Below are 14,311 nucleotides of genomic sequence, written 5' to 3'. Positions count from 1 at the left end.
ATTATTTTCAGTAAATTAATTAGCTTTGATGGGAAATAAGCCAAAATTTTACTAAAAAAATGATTTTATTAACGTTTCGACGCCCAAGTCGGGTGTCGTTGTCAAAATACAAAAAATATTAATTAATTGCAAAAATGCCACAAGAAAATAGTTTCAGAACAACATTATTTTCAGTAATTTCAATAATTCTGATAACTCTTTTATTATTGATTTTACGAAAAAAAGTGATTCTTAATAAAAAGTTCTGGTGGTCTAAAACCTAAAATACAACCATCTTATATCAAATTTTATCAATTTTATACGAGGTATGTCAAAAAAGATAAATTTAGATCAAAAGTAAAGTACCTTTATAGCTCAGAATATTTCAATTAGAAGGATGTAATTACATACTGAAACATAGTTTTTAATTCTAAATAACTTTTGATAATAACAATTTTCGATATTGTGAAAAATAAACGTATTTTACTCTTGAGCGAAATTCATTTTTTGACATACCTCGTATAAAATTGATAAAATTTGATATAAGATGTCATTTGGTATTTTAGGTTTGATGGTATTTTAGGTTTTAGACCATGCAGAACTTTTTATTAAGAATCACTTTTTATGTTAGTTATAATAAGTTTATTTCCGAAGAAACTTTCTTTTTAAAAACTTTATTTTAAAAATACATTTATAATATTATACTACCGATCTATTTAATAATAATAAAATGTTTAATTAAAATCGGACGAATCGACATTCTGGCAAATGAATGCTTGCTGGTAAACAGGTGTGGGCTTATTTATGGCCTCGTGTTTTGATGGACTGTGGTCGGTGATTTCCTATGGAATTGTTTATTAATATTTATATGTTTCCTTCCTCCTTAAGTTCGGAAAACAAGGGACTTCGTTTTTCTGAACCATTTTCTATTTTCTTTTAATTTTCTTTTGAAACAGTTTTCTTTGAATTTATAGCTGAAATTCTTAAGAATTATTAAAGTAAGAATTATCAATATGATTATAATAATTAAGCTTGAATTGGTCCAATTGTGATATGTAGGAACAACTTTTCTGCTATTTTTTTAATATGTTTGATCTCGCTGCTATCTAATGTTTTTAATTTTAGTATGGGTAAATTCGTCTTATTTTGTTTAAATTCGAATTTTGGTAAGTCGAATATAATATATTCTTCATGTATGGTTTCTTCTTTTTGATATATCTGGTTATCAATCGTTATTTTACATTTTCCAATAGTGATCATTAATGGTTTGTTTATTTTATATAAACCATTTTTGTCGCAATTTGTTTCTATTGTGGCTGAATTGACTGGAATGGCTATTAATTGATCAGAATTAATGGATGTTATTGTTGTTTTCTTTAAATGTATACTCGTACTTTGGCATTCGTTTCTTCCATGTTGAATTAGAGTGGCTAAATAAGGTTGTGGATTTTCTTGAAGAGAATTCTTTAGGCAATAATAATGATTTTCAATTTCGGGACATCTTTTAGCTGTTGTCCAATTTTCTGTGTTACTGAGAAGTAGGAAAGGTTGATCGGGAATAATGGTAAGGTTGTTGAGGGGTATAGGGTAAACTTGAAAGTATTTGAAGGAATTACTGACGATTGGAGCATGAATTTTAAAAATAACCAAATTCTTATGAATTTGAACGTGAGTAGAAAACAGATTGTAGTAGTTCATAAAAATTTTTAATCTTGGAATATTTTGTGTGTTATATATTTTATTTAGGTTTGTAATTATTGATTCTAATTGAAATGGACTGATAATAGAGTTATGAAGAATATTTAATTTTGCTAATGATATTGCGGTTTCTATATTGCTAATAACAAGTTGTAAATCATGTAATTGATTTATTAAATTATCTGTTACAATATTTAATGAGAAAGCTCTTTCGACGTTTATTATTTCTTTCATTTCTTATGCCATCATTGTTAATTGTTTATTAATGAGGTCTTGATTTTCTTTTAGAATATTGAAGTTTTTTGCATATGATTTTGACATTTCGATTAAAAGAGTGTGATGTTTATACAAACTTGAATTTTATTGATTTTGATTGTCGGTAAGAATTGATAGATAGTTATTATAATAATTTTCATCATCAGAATCTAATGTTCCAAAAAGCCATTTTGAAACTTTGCCTACTGCATTAATTAGAGCTCTCTTTAATCTATTTTTGGAGGAAGCCATTCATTGATTTTTTATGGTTTGACTTAATTTTATAGCGTGATTTATTTTATTTAGTATTAGTAAGGAAAAGTTATTATTTATAGTAATAGAATCTTTTAAGGTTAATAGTTCGTCCAATATTTGATTACTTATCTCTAATGGTTGAGTAAGATTAATATGATAAATAAATTTATGTTTGGATAAAATAATTTTTGCTTTGCCAATTTGAACAGGTAAGATGGGGTTATCGATTTCTTTTATTTCTAACATTTGATATTCTTGTAGATAGAGGAGTATCGTGATCGCTATCAGCTTCATGCTGGATATTGGTATCTGTAACAAAGCGTTGTGGTTTTATATTTCTTAAGTGATATATTTTGTTTTCAGATATTATTTTATTATCTCCGATTATTTTGGCATCAATTAATTTTTTATATGGTTGATCTGATTTTGCTAATCTTGGTTCTGAGCCTTTTAATCGATATATCGGGCGATTTGTGTCTAATTTTATTTCTCTTTATTTTGATTTATTAGCTCGTTCTAAATTTTGTTTTTGAGTTTTTGTTAATTTGTTTTTTATAAACTCATTGAGTATATTTAAATTATCTGAATGTTCATGGATATATTGCGTGATTCTTTCATTTTCATTTTGTTCAAAAGGATTTTTATAGTCTAGTTTTCCTTGCATAATTTGAAAAGGGGTATACGCTTTGAGCTTCGCTGGTGTCGCTCCTAGCGGTTACTAATTCAACTTTCACCGGTAATTTTTAAATTTATTATTTAATTGTAATCACTTAATATTTACAACGCAACAAAGTAATTACATTGTAATCGATTTTTTTAAGATTTTGCTAATCATTTTGACGATCTATTGATAAAATATGAATTTCTTACTTCGGATACTTTCACAATTATCATGTAGATGGCGCTAAGATTGATAGATTAATTTATAATTACATATTACGGAACATTAAAAAAAACTTAAATTCAGTATTTAAAACGTAAGTATATTTAAGTTAAAAATATATACTTACCACAGCTTTGACCAACTAATATTTTTTATAATTAATGTTTTTAATTTTAATTTTAAATTAATCACTTTGACATTTATGTCAAATTTCCGGTAAAGGTTTACAGACTTGTCACTACTAGCGCTCGCGAATTTGTAAATATCCCCTCTACGTACGAGCTCACAGCGTATAGCCTGTGCTATTATGTATACTATTATTGTAAGCTAGGATCGCGTAACTCATTAGAATATTAATTGGAATATTTTCTTTCTCTTCTCGGAGGATTCTTAAACTTTCAATTATAGAAGAATGAAATCGTTCAATGGGAGAATTACTATTTGGATTATACACGGTTGTATAGTGGATATCTATATGATGTAAAAGACATAGGTCTTGGAAAGTTTTATTTTTAAATTCTATACCATTGTCGCATGTTATTTTATTAGGTATTCCATAATGACTAATAAAAAATATTAATTTATTTACGATTTCGACAGCATTTATAGAAGTGATAGGGTATGCTTGACCAAATTTAGAGAAACTGTCAATGATTGTTAGGAAATTTTGATTACTAAATTTGAAAGTGTCAATATATAAATGTTTTAGGGGAGAATTTCCGATTGGTGTGAGTTTAAAGACAAGAGAAGTGGGATGTCTTTCATATTTTGATTTTTGACATGATTCACAAGTGTTAACATAATTTGTAACATCTTTGTCCATATCAGGCCAGTAAAAATGTTTTTTCAATGCAGTGAGGTTTTCATTAATTCCTCTATGATTTGTTTTTGTTTCGTGATAGAATTTTAGTTTTTGTGCTTTTTCTTCTTGGTCTATAATATCTGTTAAGAGTGTATTTGAAATAACAAGGAAAAATGCATTATTTTTGAAATTATTTGTCATAAAACGAATAAATGGTATCTCTAGATTTTTATCTTTGAATAATAAACAATAAGTTTTGTTAGGTCTTATAATTTCTTTGATTAAATGTAAAAATTGATTTTCTTTAAAATTTTCTTTTGGTATTTGCCAATAGTATCTATTTTTATCGAATATTTTTTGATATGTGTTTTTTGGTTGTGTAATATTACTAGAAGATATTATAATTTGATTTTTGTAAACATTTATAATTTTTTCTGTGTGAGGTATTTTTAATATAGGGTCTTCTAAACTTGTATGTACTGTTTCTAAGTCGTCTGAATCGTTTTGGTTTTCTTCTGTGTCAGGAATGACAATATTTTGAAGAATTTTTATTCTTGGGACTGAATTTGATTCAGGTGTTTGTTCAGGTGCTAATGTTGTATTTTCAATATTTTTTGAGGTATTAGTTGATGTCGGTATTTCTTTATCAAGTATTTCATTTAAAAATTCTTGAGTTATGTGGTGATAAGGATTAATATCTAAGTTATCTGGTAAAATATCATCATAGTTAAAAGGAGATCTAGAAATAATTTCTTGAGAGTCTAAACATCTAAGTTGTGTTTCATTTTGATTTTTGAATCCGAAAAATTCGCTAGGGTCTAAATTCATAGAAAGTGAAAGATTATCATCTTCGGTTTCGAGAGGATGAATTTCTACTCGGGATAGGGCATCAGCATTTGTATTTAATTTTCCTTTTTTATATACAGTGAGCACGTAAAGGTTGGAATAAATTCATTTTCTCGAGAATGGACGATTTTGGAAAAAAATCCCAAAACCGGTCAATTTTTATTTTTAAATTACGACTTTTCGGTATATATATCATACTAGTGACGTCACCCATCTGCGCGTGATAACGTCATCGATGATTTTTTTAAATAAGAATAGGGGTCGTGTTATAGCTCATTTGAAAGGTAATTCAATTCTCTATTCAGTAATATAAACATTAACATAATTATTTATACAGGGTGCCCAAAAAAATTTTTTTTTGATTAAATTTATTGACATAAAAAGAAGAATGTATGTAATTTATTTAATTCAAAATACATTTTGCTGTTCTCAGAAAACAGAAAAAAATGTTTATTTGAAAAATTTTTCGCCTTTTCGCTTAAATTAAATGTTTAAACTGTCACGAGGCTGGTGGGTGGCTGCTTTAATATTGAATTTAAGCAAAAACAATATTTATCTGCCAAATAAACATTTTTTCCTGTTTTCTGATAGAAGTAAAATGAATTTTGAATTAAATAAATTACACACATTCTTCTTTTTATTTTAATAAATATAATTTAAAAATTTTTTTTGGACGCCCTATATAAATAATTATGTTAATGTTTATATTGCTGAATAGAGAATTGAATTAATTACCTTTCAAATGAACTATCACAGGATCCCTATTTTCATTTAAAAAAATCATCGATGACGTCATCACGCCTAGATGGATGACGTCACTAGTATAATATATATGTCAAAAAGTCGTAATTTAAAAATAAAAATTGACCTGTTTCAGGATTTTTTCCAAAATCGTCCGTTCTCGAGAAAATGAATTTATTCCAACCTTTACGTGCTCGCTGTATAATGTTATAATCGTATTCTTCTAATTTTAATTTCCATCGTATTAATTTGGAGTTTGGTTCTTTTAGAGAGAAAAGCCATTGTAAGGGTTTATGGTCACTAACAATATTAAATTTTGTACCATATAAATAGGGTCGGAAATATTTAACAGCATATACTATAGCTAATAGTTCTTTTTCGATTGTACTATAGTTACATTCGGCAGGGTTCAAGGTTCTAGATGCAAAAGCGAAGGTAAATCGTTACCTATGGGACCTTGGGAAGGAACAGAACCAATTGCAAAATTTGAGGCATCGGTTGTTACATTAAAGGTTTTTTCAAAGTCAGGATATTGTAAAATAGGGTCGTTCATTAAAATATTTTTACAAAGTTCGAAACTTTCAATGAATTCGGGTTTATGTTTAATTTGGACTCCTTTTTTAAGGTGAAACAGTAGCGATCAACAGGTAGCGAAAACGCGTTCCAAGATTACGGCTGTAATTTTGAATATTTTTTCGAGATATTTGGCACACGTATTCGTATTATAATAAAGAATGGCGGTACATAGCCCAATTTGAAAAATATATTAATGTGTGGAAATTACTCTGTAATTAAATACAATATTAAAAAAACGAGCCTGTACCGCCATTAAGAAGAACAAAAAAATACACTTTCTTCAAATAAACTTTTTTATCCGATGCCTAGATTTTGTGTCATTTTGGAACTACTAATGAAATAAAAAATTTTAGTAGTTCCAAAATGACACAAAATCTAGGCATCGGATAAAAAATTTTATTTGAAGAAAGTGTATTTTTTGTTCTTCTTAATGGCGGTACAGGCTCGTTTTTTTTATATTGTATTTAATTACAGAGTAATTTCCACATATTAATCTATTTTTCAAATTGGGCTCTGTACCGCCATTCTTTATTATCTTACGAATACGTGTGCCAAATATCTCGAAAAAATATTCAAAATTACAGCCACAATCTTGGAACGCGTTTTTGCTACCTGTTGATCGCTACTGTTTCCTCCTAAGACAGGAAGTTAAGGGTTTAGTGAGTTTAGCGAAGTTTTTTATGAATCGTCGGTAATAACCGATAAGTCCTAAAAATGACTTAATTTGTTTTGCTGTTTTAGGAATTGGGAAGTTTATTATTGCATATATCTTTTTGAAGTTATACTTCTTTACCGGCGATAGAGGGTGAATTTTTATATGGTAAAACCTAGCGACCGGGCGCATGCGCATTATAACATTGTTCTGATTGGATGTTCAAATGACATGTCAAAAATTATTCAATATGGCGGCTGTGGCACAGCTGTAGTTAGATTATTTATGGTTGTTGCGTTTTAAAATTTGTGTGAAAAGAAACAACAAACAAAAGTTAGTTAATAGTTATACTGCCTTTTTAAACAGTTTTCATATACCTATATTTTTGGACTTTTGGACTATTTTGGACAAGGAAAACTCATTCTAATTTGGTAAGTAGTTTTTATTATCATCAAATTGTAATTGTACATTTAGATTAGGTTGAAATACATACATTTATTTTCTCAAGAATGCGGATTTTAGAGAGAAATCCCAAATTAGGTTCGATTTTTATTTGTAAATTATGATTTTTTGGCGTAGATTTATTTATCTAGTAGGTATGTAATGCTTTGATTTACATACTTAATTTGATTACCAACAAAAGTTCTACCAATCTTCATCTAATATATTGTTTTCTTACTGTTTTGTTATATTTTTATATTTTCTTCCACAAAATTTAAACTACATAATTTAATTTTCAAAACAACTGTCAAACAGTAAAACGTTCAATTACCGTATTTTTCCACTTGATAAATAATGTGGGATTGGACGAGTGAGTCTACGCTTCGATTACGAATCAAAGCGCCACGAAATTCACGGGTTCAATTCCCGATGCAAGTTTTATTTTTTTATTTTTTTATGTATGTTGTGATTGTAAGTATATTTGTTATATAATTTTTTTTTTCAGAAAATGCGTATTTAAAATTTTTGCCAACAATTATTATCGTTCAGAAATCATTTTTTCTTTGTGGCATTTTTCAATGTGTTTGTGTGCCTTTTATTCTTTTATTTTTTTAAATTTTTGGTATTGTCTTAAAAATCACATAATATGTAGTAGAAGTATAACTCTTTACGTGCGTACAAAGTACACACACATTCTTGTTTGGATTTGGTTTAATACCTTGGGGAGTTATGACATGTCCTAAAAATTCTACATCTTTGCAAAAGAATTCAGATTTATCAAGTTGAACTTTTAATCCGGCTTTTCGTAATCTTTTGAATACTTGTTTTATATTATCAATGTGTTCTTGGAGAGAAGTTGAAAAAATGATTATGTCATCCATATATACGAAGCATATTTTATTTAATACATCAAGTATATTATCCATTACTCTTTGGAATGTGGCAGTTGCATTTTTTAAACCAAATGGCATGCGAAGATATTCGTAGTGGCCATATTCTACATTAAAAGCTCTTTTTGCAATTGAATCCTTATCCATTTCTATTTGAGTAAAACCAGACGCTAAGTCCAATGTTGTGAAATATTGGCATCGTCCAAGTTTATCTAGAATATCTTGTATCGAAGGTAAAGGATATCGGTCATCAATTGTTTTTTCGTTAAGTTTTCTGTAATCTACTACAATTCTCCATTTTTGTTTTCCAGAAGCATCGAGTTTCTTTGGGACTGTCCATATGCTACTACTAAATGGACTTTGACTGTGTTGTATTATTCCATCTTCTAACATTTTGTTTATTTGTTTTCTTATTTCTTCCTTATGTACACAGGGATATCTATATGTTTTGGAGTATACAGGAATTTCATCACTAGTTTTAATTTTATATTTCACTTCATTTGTAAAAGTTAATTTATTTTCAGGTTGATGAAATATGTCGCGGTATTCTTTTATTAATAAGTGAAGACAGGAAATTTCTTCTTTGTTTAAATGTTCCGTTCTGAAATTTTCCAAAGACAATTTATTGTCAATATTATTGTATATTTCTTTATCATTAAAGTCTTTAACTATTTAGAATGGGAAATAAGCCACAATATTATTAAAAAAGGATTTTTATTAACGTTTCGACGCCCAAATCGGGTGCCGTTGTCAAAATACAAAATACTATTAACATAAACAAAAATGTTGTTGCTTAGTAAAAAAATTCTTCTAATAATTTATTTAATTTGACTCATTTATATCGGCAATTCAGATACATATAATACATTTTAAAGTAGAAGACTTTAAAATGATATTGCCAATATTTATGAGTTGCGTTCCTGGGACGACTTTACTGAAAGATAGTTCATTCGATTACATGAAATCAACCTCAACTCATTAAATTAAAAATTAAAAATTAAAAATCATTAAAGTCATTTGTATTTGTGGAAATGTTCATAATTTCTTCTATAGAAAAATGTATTTTATCATGTATTTATCTGGTTCTAAGTTTTCCACATAATCATTTAGGACCTTTTAATCAATACTAATTAGTTCTGTGTTATTTATTAGATTTGTTAACAAATTCTATTTTGGGTTTTCCGTTGTTTACATGTATTAGGCTGGAAGCCTAATTATTGTTTTATCTTTATTCTCCATTTCATTTAAAAACATATTACCATTGTTTACAGCAGTGGAAATTTCTTTAACAATAATAGATAACGGAGGAATTTCAAATTTTTGAATATTAAAATTTTTTCGATACTCGAGTTTTATTTTTGTCGTTTGGTTAAATAAAATTCCATTATTTATGTCTAGATTTAATTTTAACCTTCTACTTTAATTTTAACCTTCTAAATCTTCTCTTAATCCGATTATCTTATCATAGAAACTGTGAAAATCGAATAAAACAAAATCCAAAGGTTCTAATAAATTATATTCTTTTAAAAGGAGAATTTTTGCTTTAAATTGTGCCTCTCGAGATCCTGCACAAGTAATTATGGGAGTATTATGTCGTATTATTTTTTCAGGAAAATATTTTTCTGCAAAATAGGGTCTTAATAGAGATGGGTGACATCCTGTGTCAATTAATAATTTTATGGGCATTGGAGAATTTATTTGAATATATGGCAATGAATTTGGGATCATATAGACAAGGCGAAAACGGCGGGTTCGTTGGGAAAAATATTCCCATGAGATTTTTTCCATAATCACATTCGTGAGACACCCCAGAATAAGATTCAAGAAGTCGCCCACGCGAAAAGTGGTCCAAATTTCTTTTAACATTTTTTTTTAATAAAATTGTAAAAAATCAATATTTTTGGCCTGGACAAGTTTTTTTTAGGTTTTTTGGACCATTCTGGACAAAAAAGGTTTCTTATAATTTTTCTGTAAAGTTGATCTTTTTCGAGTAATAAGCAGCAATTTAAACTTTGAAAAAACGCGAAAATTGTCATTTTCAAGGCTTAATAACTCGGTTAAAAATTCTTACTACGAAAGACGGAAAGTGACTAAATCAAAGTTTAAAACCCCCGCTACATGATCCTGAAGAAATCTGTGTCATTAATTTATTACTTAGCTGTTATTTTTAATTAATAACAATGAGCGGTTAGATCGTATAGGGCTTTTCATCGATTGTAATTTGTTTCGAGCTTCTGTCATATGTTGTATAATCTGTGTATAATATTAATATACACAGATTATACGACATATGACAGAAGCTCGAAAAAAATGACTGTGAATGAAAAGTCCTATTGACGCGGCTGTAAATGTGAGTGCGAGTAAGATGCACAAGTGGACTGCCGGAATGGCATCTCTCTCGCACTCAGCATTTACGGCGGTCTAACACGTGCATGGCGCTCATTATTATTACTTAAAAATAACAGCTTAGTAATAAAATAATGACAAAAATTTCTTCAGGATCTTGTAGGGGGGCTTTAAGCTTTGATTTAGTCACTTTCTGACTTTCATAATAATAACGTTTAACCGAGTTATTAAGCCCTGAAAATGGCTATTTTCGCGTTTTTCAAATTTTAAATTGCTTATAACTCGAAAACGATCAACTTTAGAGAAAAAATATAACAGACCTTTTTTGTCCAGAATGGTCCAAAAAATCTAAAAAAAAAATTGTAGGGGCCAATAATATTGATTTTTGAAATTTGATTTAAAAAAAATTGTTAAAAAAAATTTGGACCACTTTTCGCGTGGGCGACTTCTTGAACCTTATTCTGGGGTGTCTCACGAATGTGATTATGCAAAAAAATCTCATGGGAATATTTTTCCCAACGAACCCGCCGTTTTCGCCTTGTCTAATATTATTTAGATCTATCCGTTTTACTAATCGTTCGTGTTTTTCTGAAGACCTTCGTGAAAATTTGGGTGATCTTGAATTTGAGATTCTTCTTCGTAATTTTGTTCGTAATCTTGTTCATAATTTTGTCCGTAGTTTTGGTCGAAGTTTTGGTCGTAGTTTTGGTCGTAGTTGTGTCCGTAATTTTGTCCGTAGTTTTCCATGGAATTATTTGAAAAATCTTCTACGCGGAAATTAGATGGACCTCTTTGTTGGAAAGGGAATCTTTGCTTAGCAGAAGATATTATAGATGTGGTGGAGATTGGGGTTGGTTGATAATTATTTCTTGGAGCATTTTTTTGAATCAAACACATTTTTTGGTTTGCCAAAAACTTGTTCGTTAGTAAAGAATTTTCGAAGAACTGGTCTCGATTGGATATTTATTGGTTGGCTAGGAAATTGTTGTTTTGAAGTACCTGGTTGGTTAAAATTGGGATTTTGAGAAAATGGATTTATATTTCGATATTGTTGATTAAAATTTTGATTGGGTAAATAAGAATTATTATTCATATGTTGAAAATTAGGTCGATTTTGTTGATAATAATTATTTGGGAATGTTTGTACATTTTCATAATTATAATTAGGAGTATAATATTGATTATGATTTGGAAAATTTTTGAAATTTTTGAAGGATGGTTTTGGAAATTAGGTTTAATTTTATTAAATTTATTAATTGTATTTAAAGATTTTATTCTTTGATCATTATAAAATTGACGAGATATAATATCTGACGCCTGGATAATTGTTTTTGTATTTCTGATTTCCAAAATCGTTCTAGTTTTTTCATCTACGTTTGCTAATAAAATGTCAATTGTGTTACCTTCATTTTGTTCCATTAAGATTGCTTTTCTATCTGGAATTATTTCTGTTTCTGAATTAATTTTTACTTCTATTCTAACTTTAAGTTGTGAAATTCTAGCAGCAAAGTCAAGAATATTTTCGTTTCTATTTTTATTTAATTGTAAAAATGCTTTAGTGAGCGTTTGTCTGTCGATTCTATCTCCGAAGTTAGTTTTTAATGCGGTTTTAATTTGAGGCCAAGTATTTAAATCTGGTCGGCACATAATAAAATTTAGTACATTATCTTGTAATTTAGAGCATATAACGTTAAAAGTAAAATTGTTTAATGTATTATTTGTAGTTTGCCCATATGTTTGATAATATTTCTTACATCTTTGTAAGAAACTTTCTAATTTTAAAGAATCCCCATTGAATGTGAGTAAAAACTCGGCAAGAGCTTTAGCCGCTTGTATAGTAGGAGTATTTACTTGATTTAATGCCATTTTATTAAAAAATGTCCAACTAATATGTTAACAGTAATATCTTTTTGCATTAAAATAAGTATTCTTAAAAATATATATACCTATATAATATAAAGTTTACTCTGTCGAATAAGATTTACTAGGTCGAAATCTCTGACAAAGAGTTTAAATATAGTTATAAAATGTTATGTTCGGTAAAAATTAAAAATTCAAAATATTTAGTCAATTTTCAAAATTCTATATATAAGAGAATAGCCAGTAAAGGTAAAGTAAGACAGGAAAAGGAAAATAATTTCTCAGTAACTTACTTTAAACTGGAACGTAGACTCTTCCAAACAAATGGTAGACACCAACGGTTGAACTGCAATTCTCGGGAACTTTTCTGCTAAATTGCCCTCATGAACTGCTAGAAACCTTCAGGTATCCTACTGACTGCGCCAATTAAGTTTATTTTCGAAGAAACCTTCTTTTTATAAACTTTATTTTAAAAATACCTTTATAATATATTCTACCGAACTACTAACAATAATCAAAACGTCTTCATTACAATTAATAGAACTGAGCCATTCGACTTCTGGTAGATGAATGCTAGCTGGTAAACAGGTGTGGACTTATTTATTACCTCTTGTTTTGATGGACTGTGGTCGGTGATTTCCTATGGAATTTTTTATTGATATTTATATGTCTAGAGCGGTCTCACCACATGGACTATATAGAATCTTGACCACATTCACAACAGAAATGTTAAAATACGTGATTTTTTTGAGAAAAATTACAAGATACTTTTCTTGTTTAGAATGATCCAAAAAATCTAAAAAAATATTTTGGTAGCAAAAAAAGATGATCTTCTGTATTTGTTTAAAAAAAATATTTACACAATTTGTGCCCAAAAATTCCGACCGGCACCCGTCAGATTTGTTTAAAGGGGACATTTTTGAATAGGAATTCGCAAAGAAACCGAATCAGAAATTTTTTCAGACGAGAGCGGTCTCACCACATGGACTATATAGAATCTTGACCACATTCACAACAAAAATGTTAAAATACGTGATTTTTTATGTTTAGCCTGTTTAGGTATATAAAAGGGTCTAAAAGGGAGTGAAACATGCATGTAATAAACTTCAATCAATTGTACCAAGGCAAAACTACAAACTACATTATACCTATACGTATAATAATAACATTAACTTCACTTACGTGTTCACCAGACTACCAGACACTATGAAGATAAACATCGATAATTTGTTTATAATGAACTGTATAAATTATTAATCTTATCATGTATATTTTTTCAGTCCTAATACTAATTATTGTTAAAATGAGTAAAGTATTAAAATGAATTTGGCTGTGTATGCGTAAAATATATTAAACATAAATAAAAGAATAATAACGAACAAGTGTTTGTTAAAATATAGTAACAAGTGAAAAATAACCAAAATAAATACTTAGATTATAGACTAGGAGCCGCTATAGGTGAAATTTCTTAATCATTTTAGGCACGACGGGACCCTATAAGTTAAATAGTAGAACCTAAAAGAAAACGTTTGAGCACTGTGCCGTCACTTTTCAGTGGCACATGCGTCGACAGTGGCGCATCAAACTTTCCACTTATGGACGGGATACATAAATTAAAAAATACCCTCCCTTATTACCAGAATTTAATTTTTTTAAGTTCTATGTGATTAAGACATAAGATTCATCGTAATTTTAACCCACCACTCCCTTCCCCCTGCCCCCACCATCATAAACTTTATTTTTCGATATTTTTTTTTGTGGGATGCAATCAATTTTAAAATTTCAAAAAATTCACAAGCATAGTTAAGGCTTTTATAAAACATGTCTATTTTTTATAGACCTGTAGATTGAGTGTACATAACCTCAAAAAAATTTTAATTTTTTTTTGGAAAAATGTATATAACTTTTTTTTGGGGACAGCTGCAGATCTAATTTTTTCTTAGTCTTGTATATTTTATCAAACACTATATTTCTAATTTTTTTCAGATTTTTCTGTAACGCTGGTCACCTTTAAAAATCCAAAAAACTGTTTTTTAAGGGGGTTTTGGGGGGTTTGAACGTGTTTTTCTGATTTTTAAATATTCTAA

The 14,311-nt window shown here is 28.6% G+C and overlaps 1 protein-coding gene across 1 annotated transcript in view; it reads right to left on the bottom strand.

The window, feature by feature from the left end:
* LOC114341403 (proton-coupled folate transporter-like) overlaps positions 1–13,540 on the bottom strand; it is a 61,909-nt gene extending 48,369 nt beyond the window's left edge. The window contains exon 1 of the mRNA XM_028292197.2: positions 13,407–13,540. The gene's annotated coding sequence lies outside the window, so the exon portion shown is untranslated. The remainder of the gene's footprint in view (positions 1–13,406) is intronic.
* Between the last annotated feature and the right edge of the window lie 771 nt (positions 13,541–14,311).

Source organism: Diabrotica virgifera, chromosome 4, assembly GCF_917563875.1.
Source record: "Diabrotica virgifera virgifera chromosome 4, PGI_DIABVI_V3a".
Classification (NCBI taxonomy): Eukaryota; Metazoa; Arthropoda; class Insecta; order Coleoptera; family Chrysomelidae; genus Diabrotica; species Diabrotica virgifera.
The sequence above is the reverse complement of the archived record's forward strand: the minus strand, read 5'-3'. Positions and strand labels throughout refer to the sequence as shown.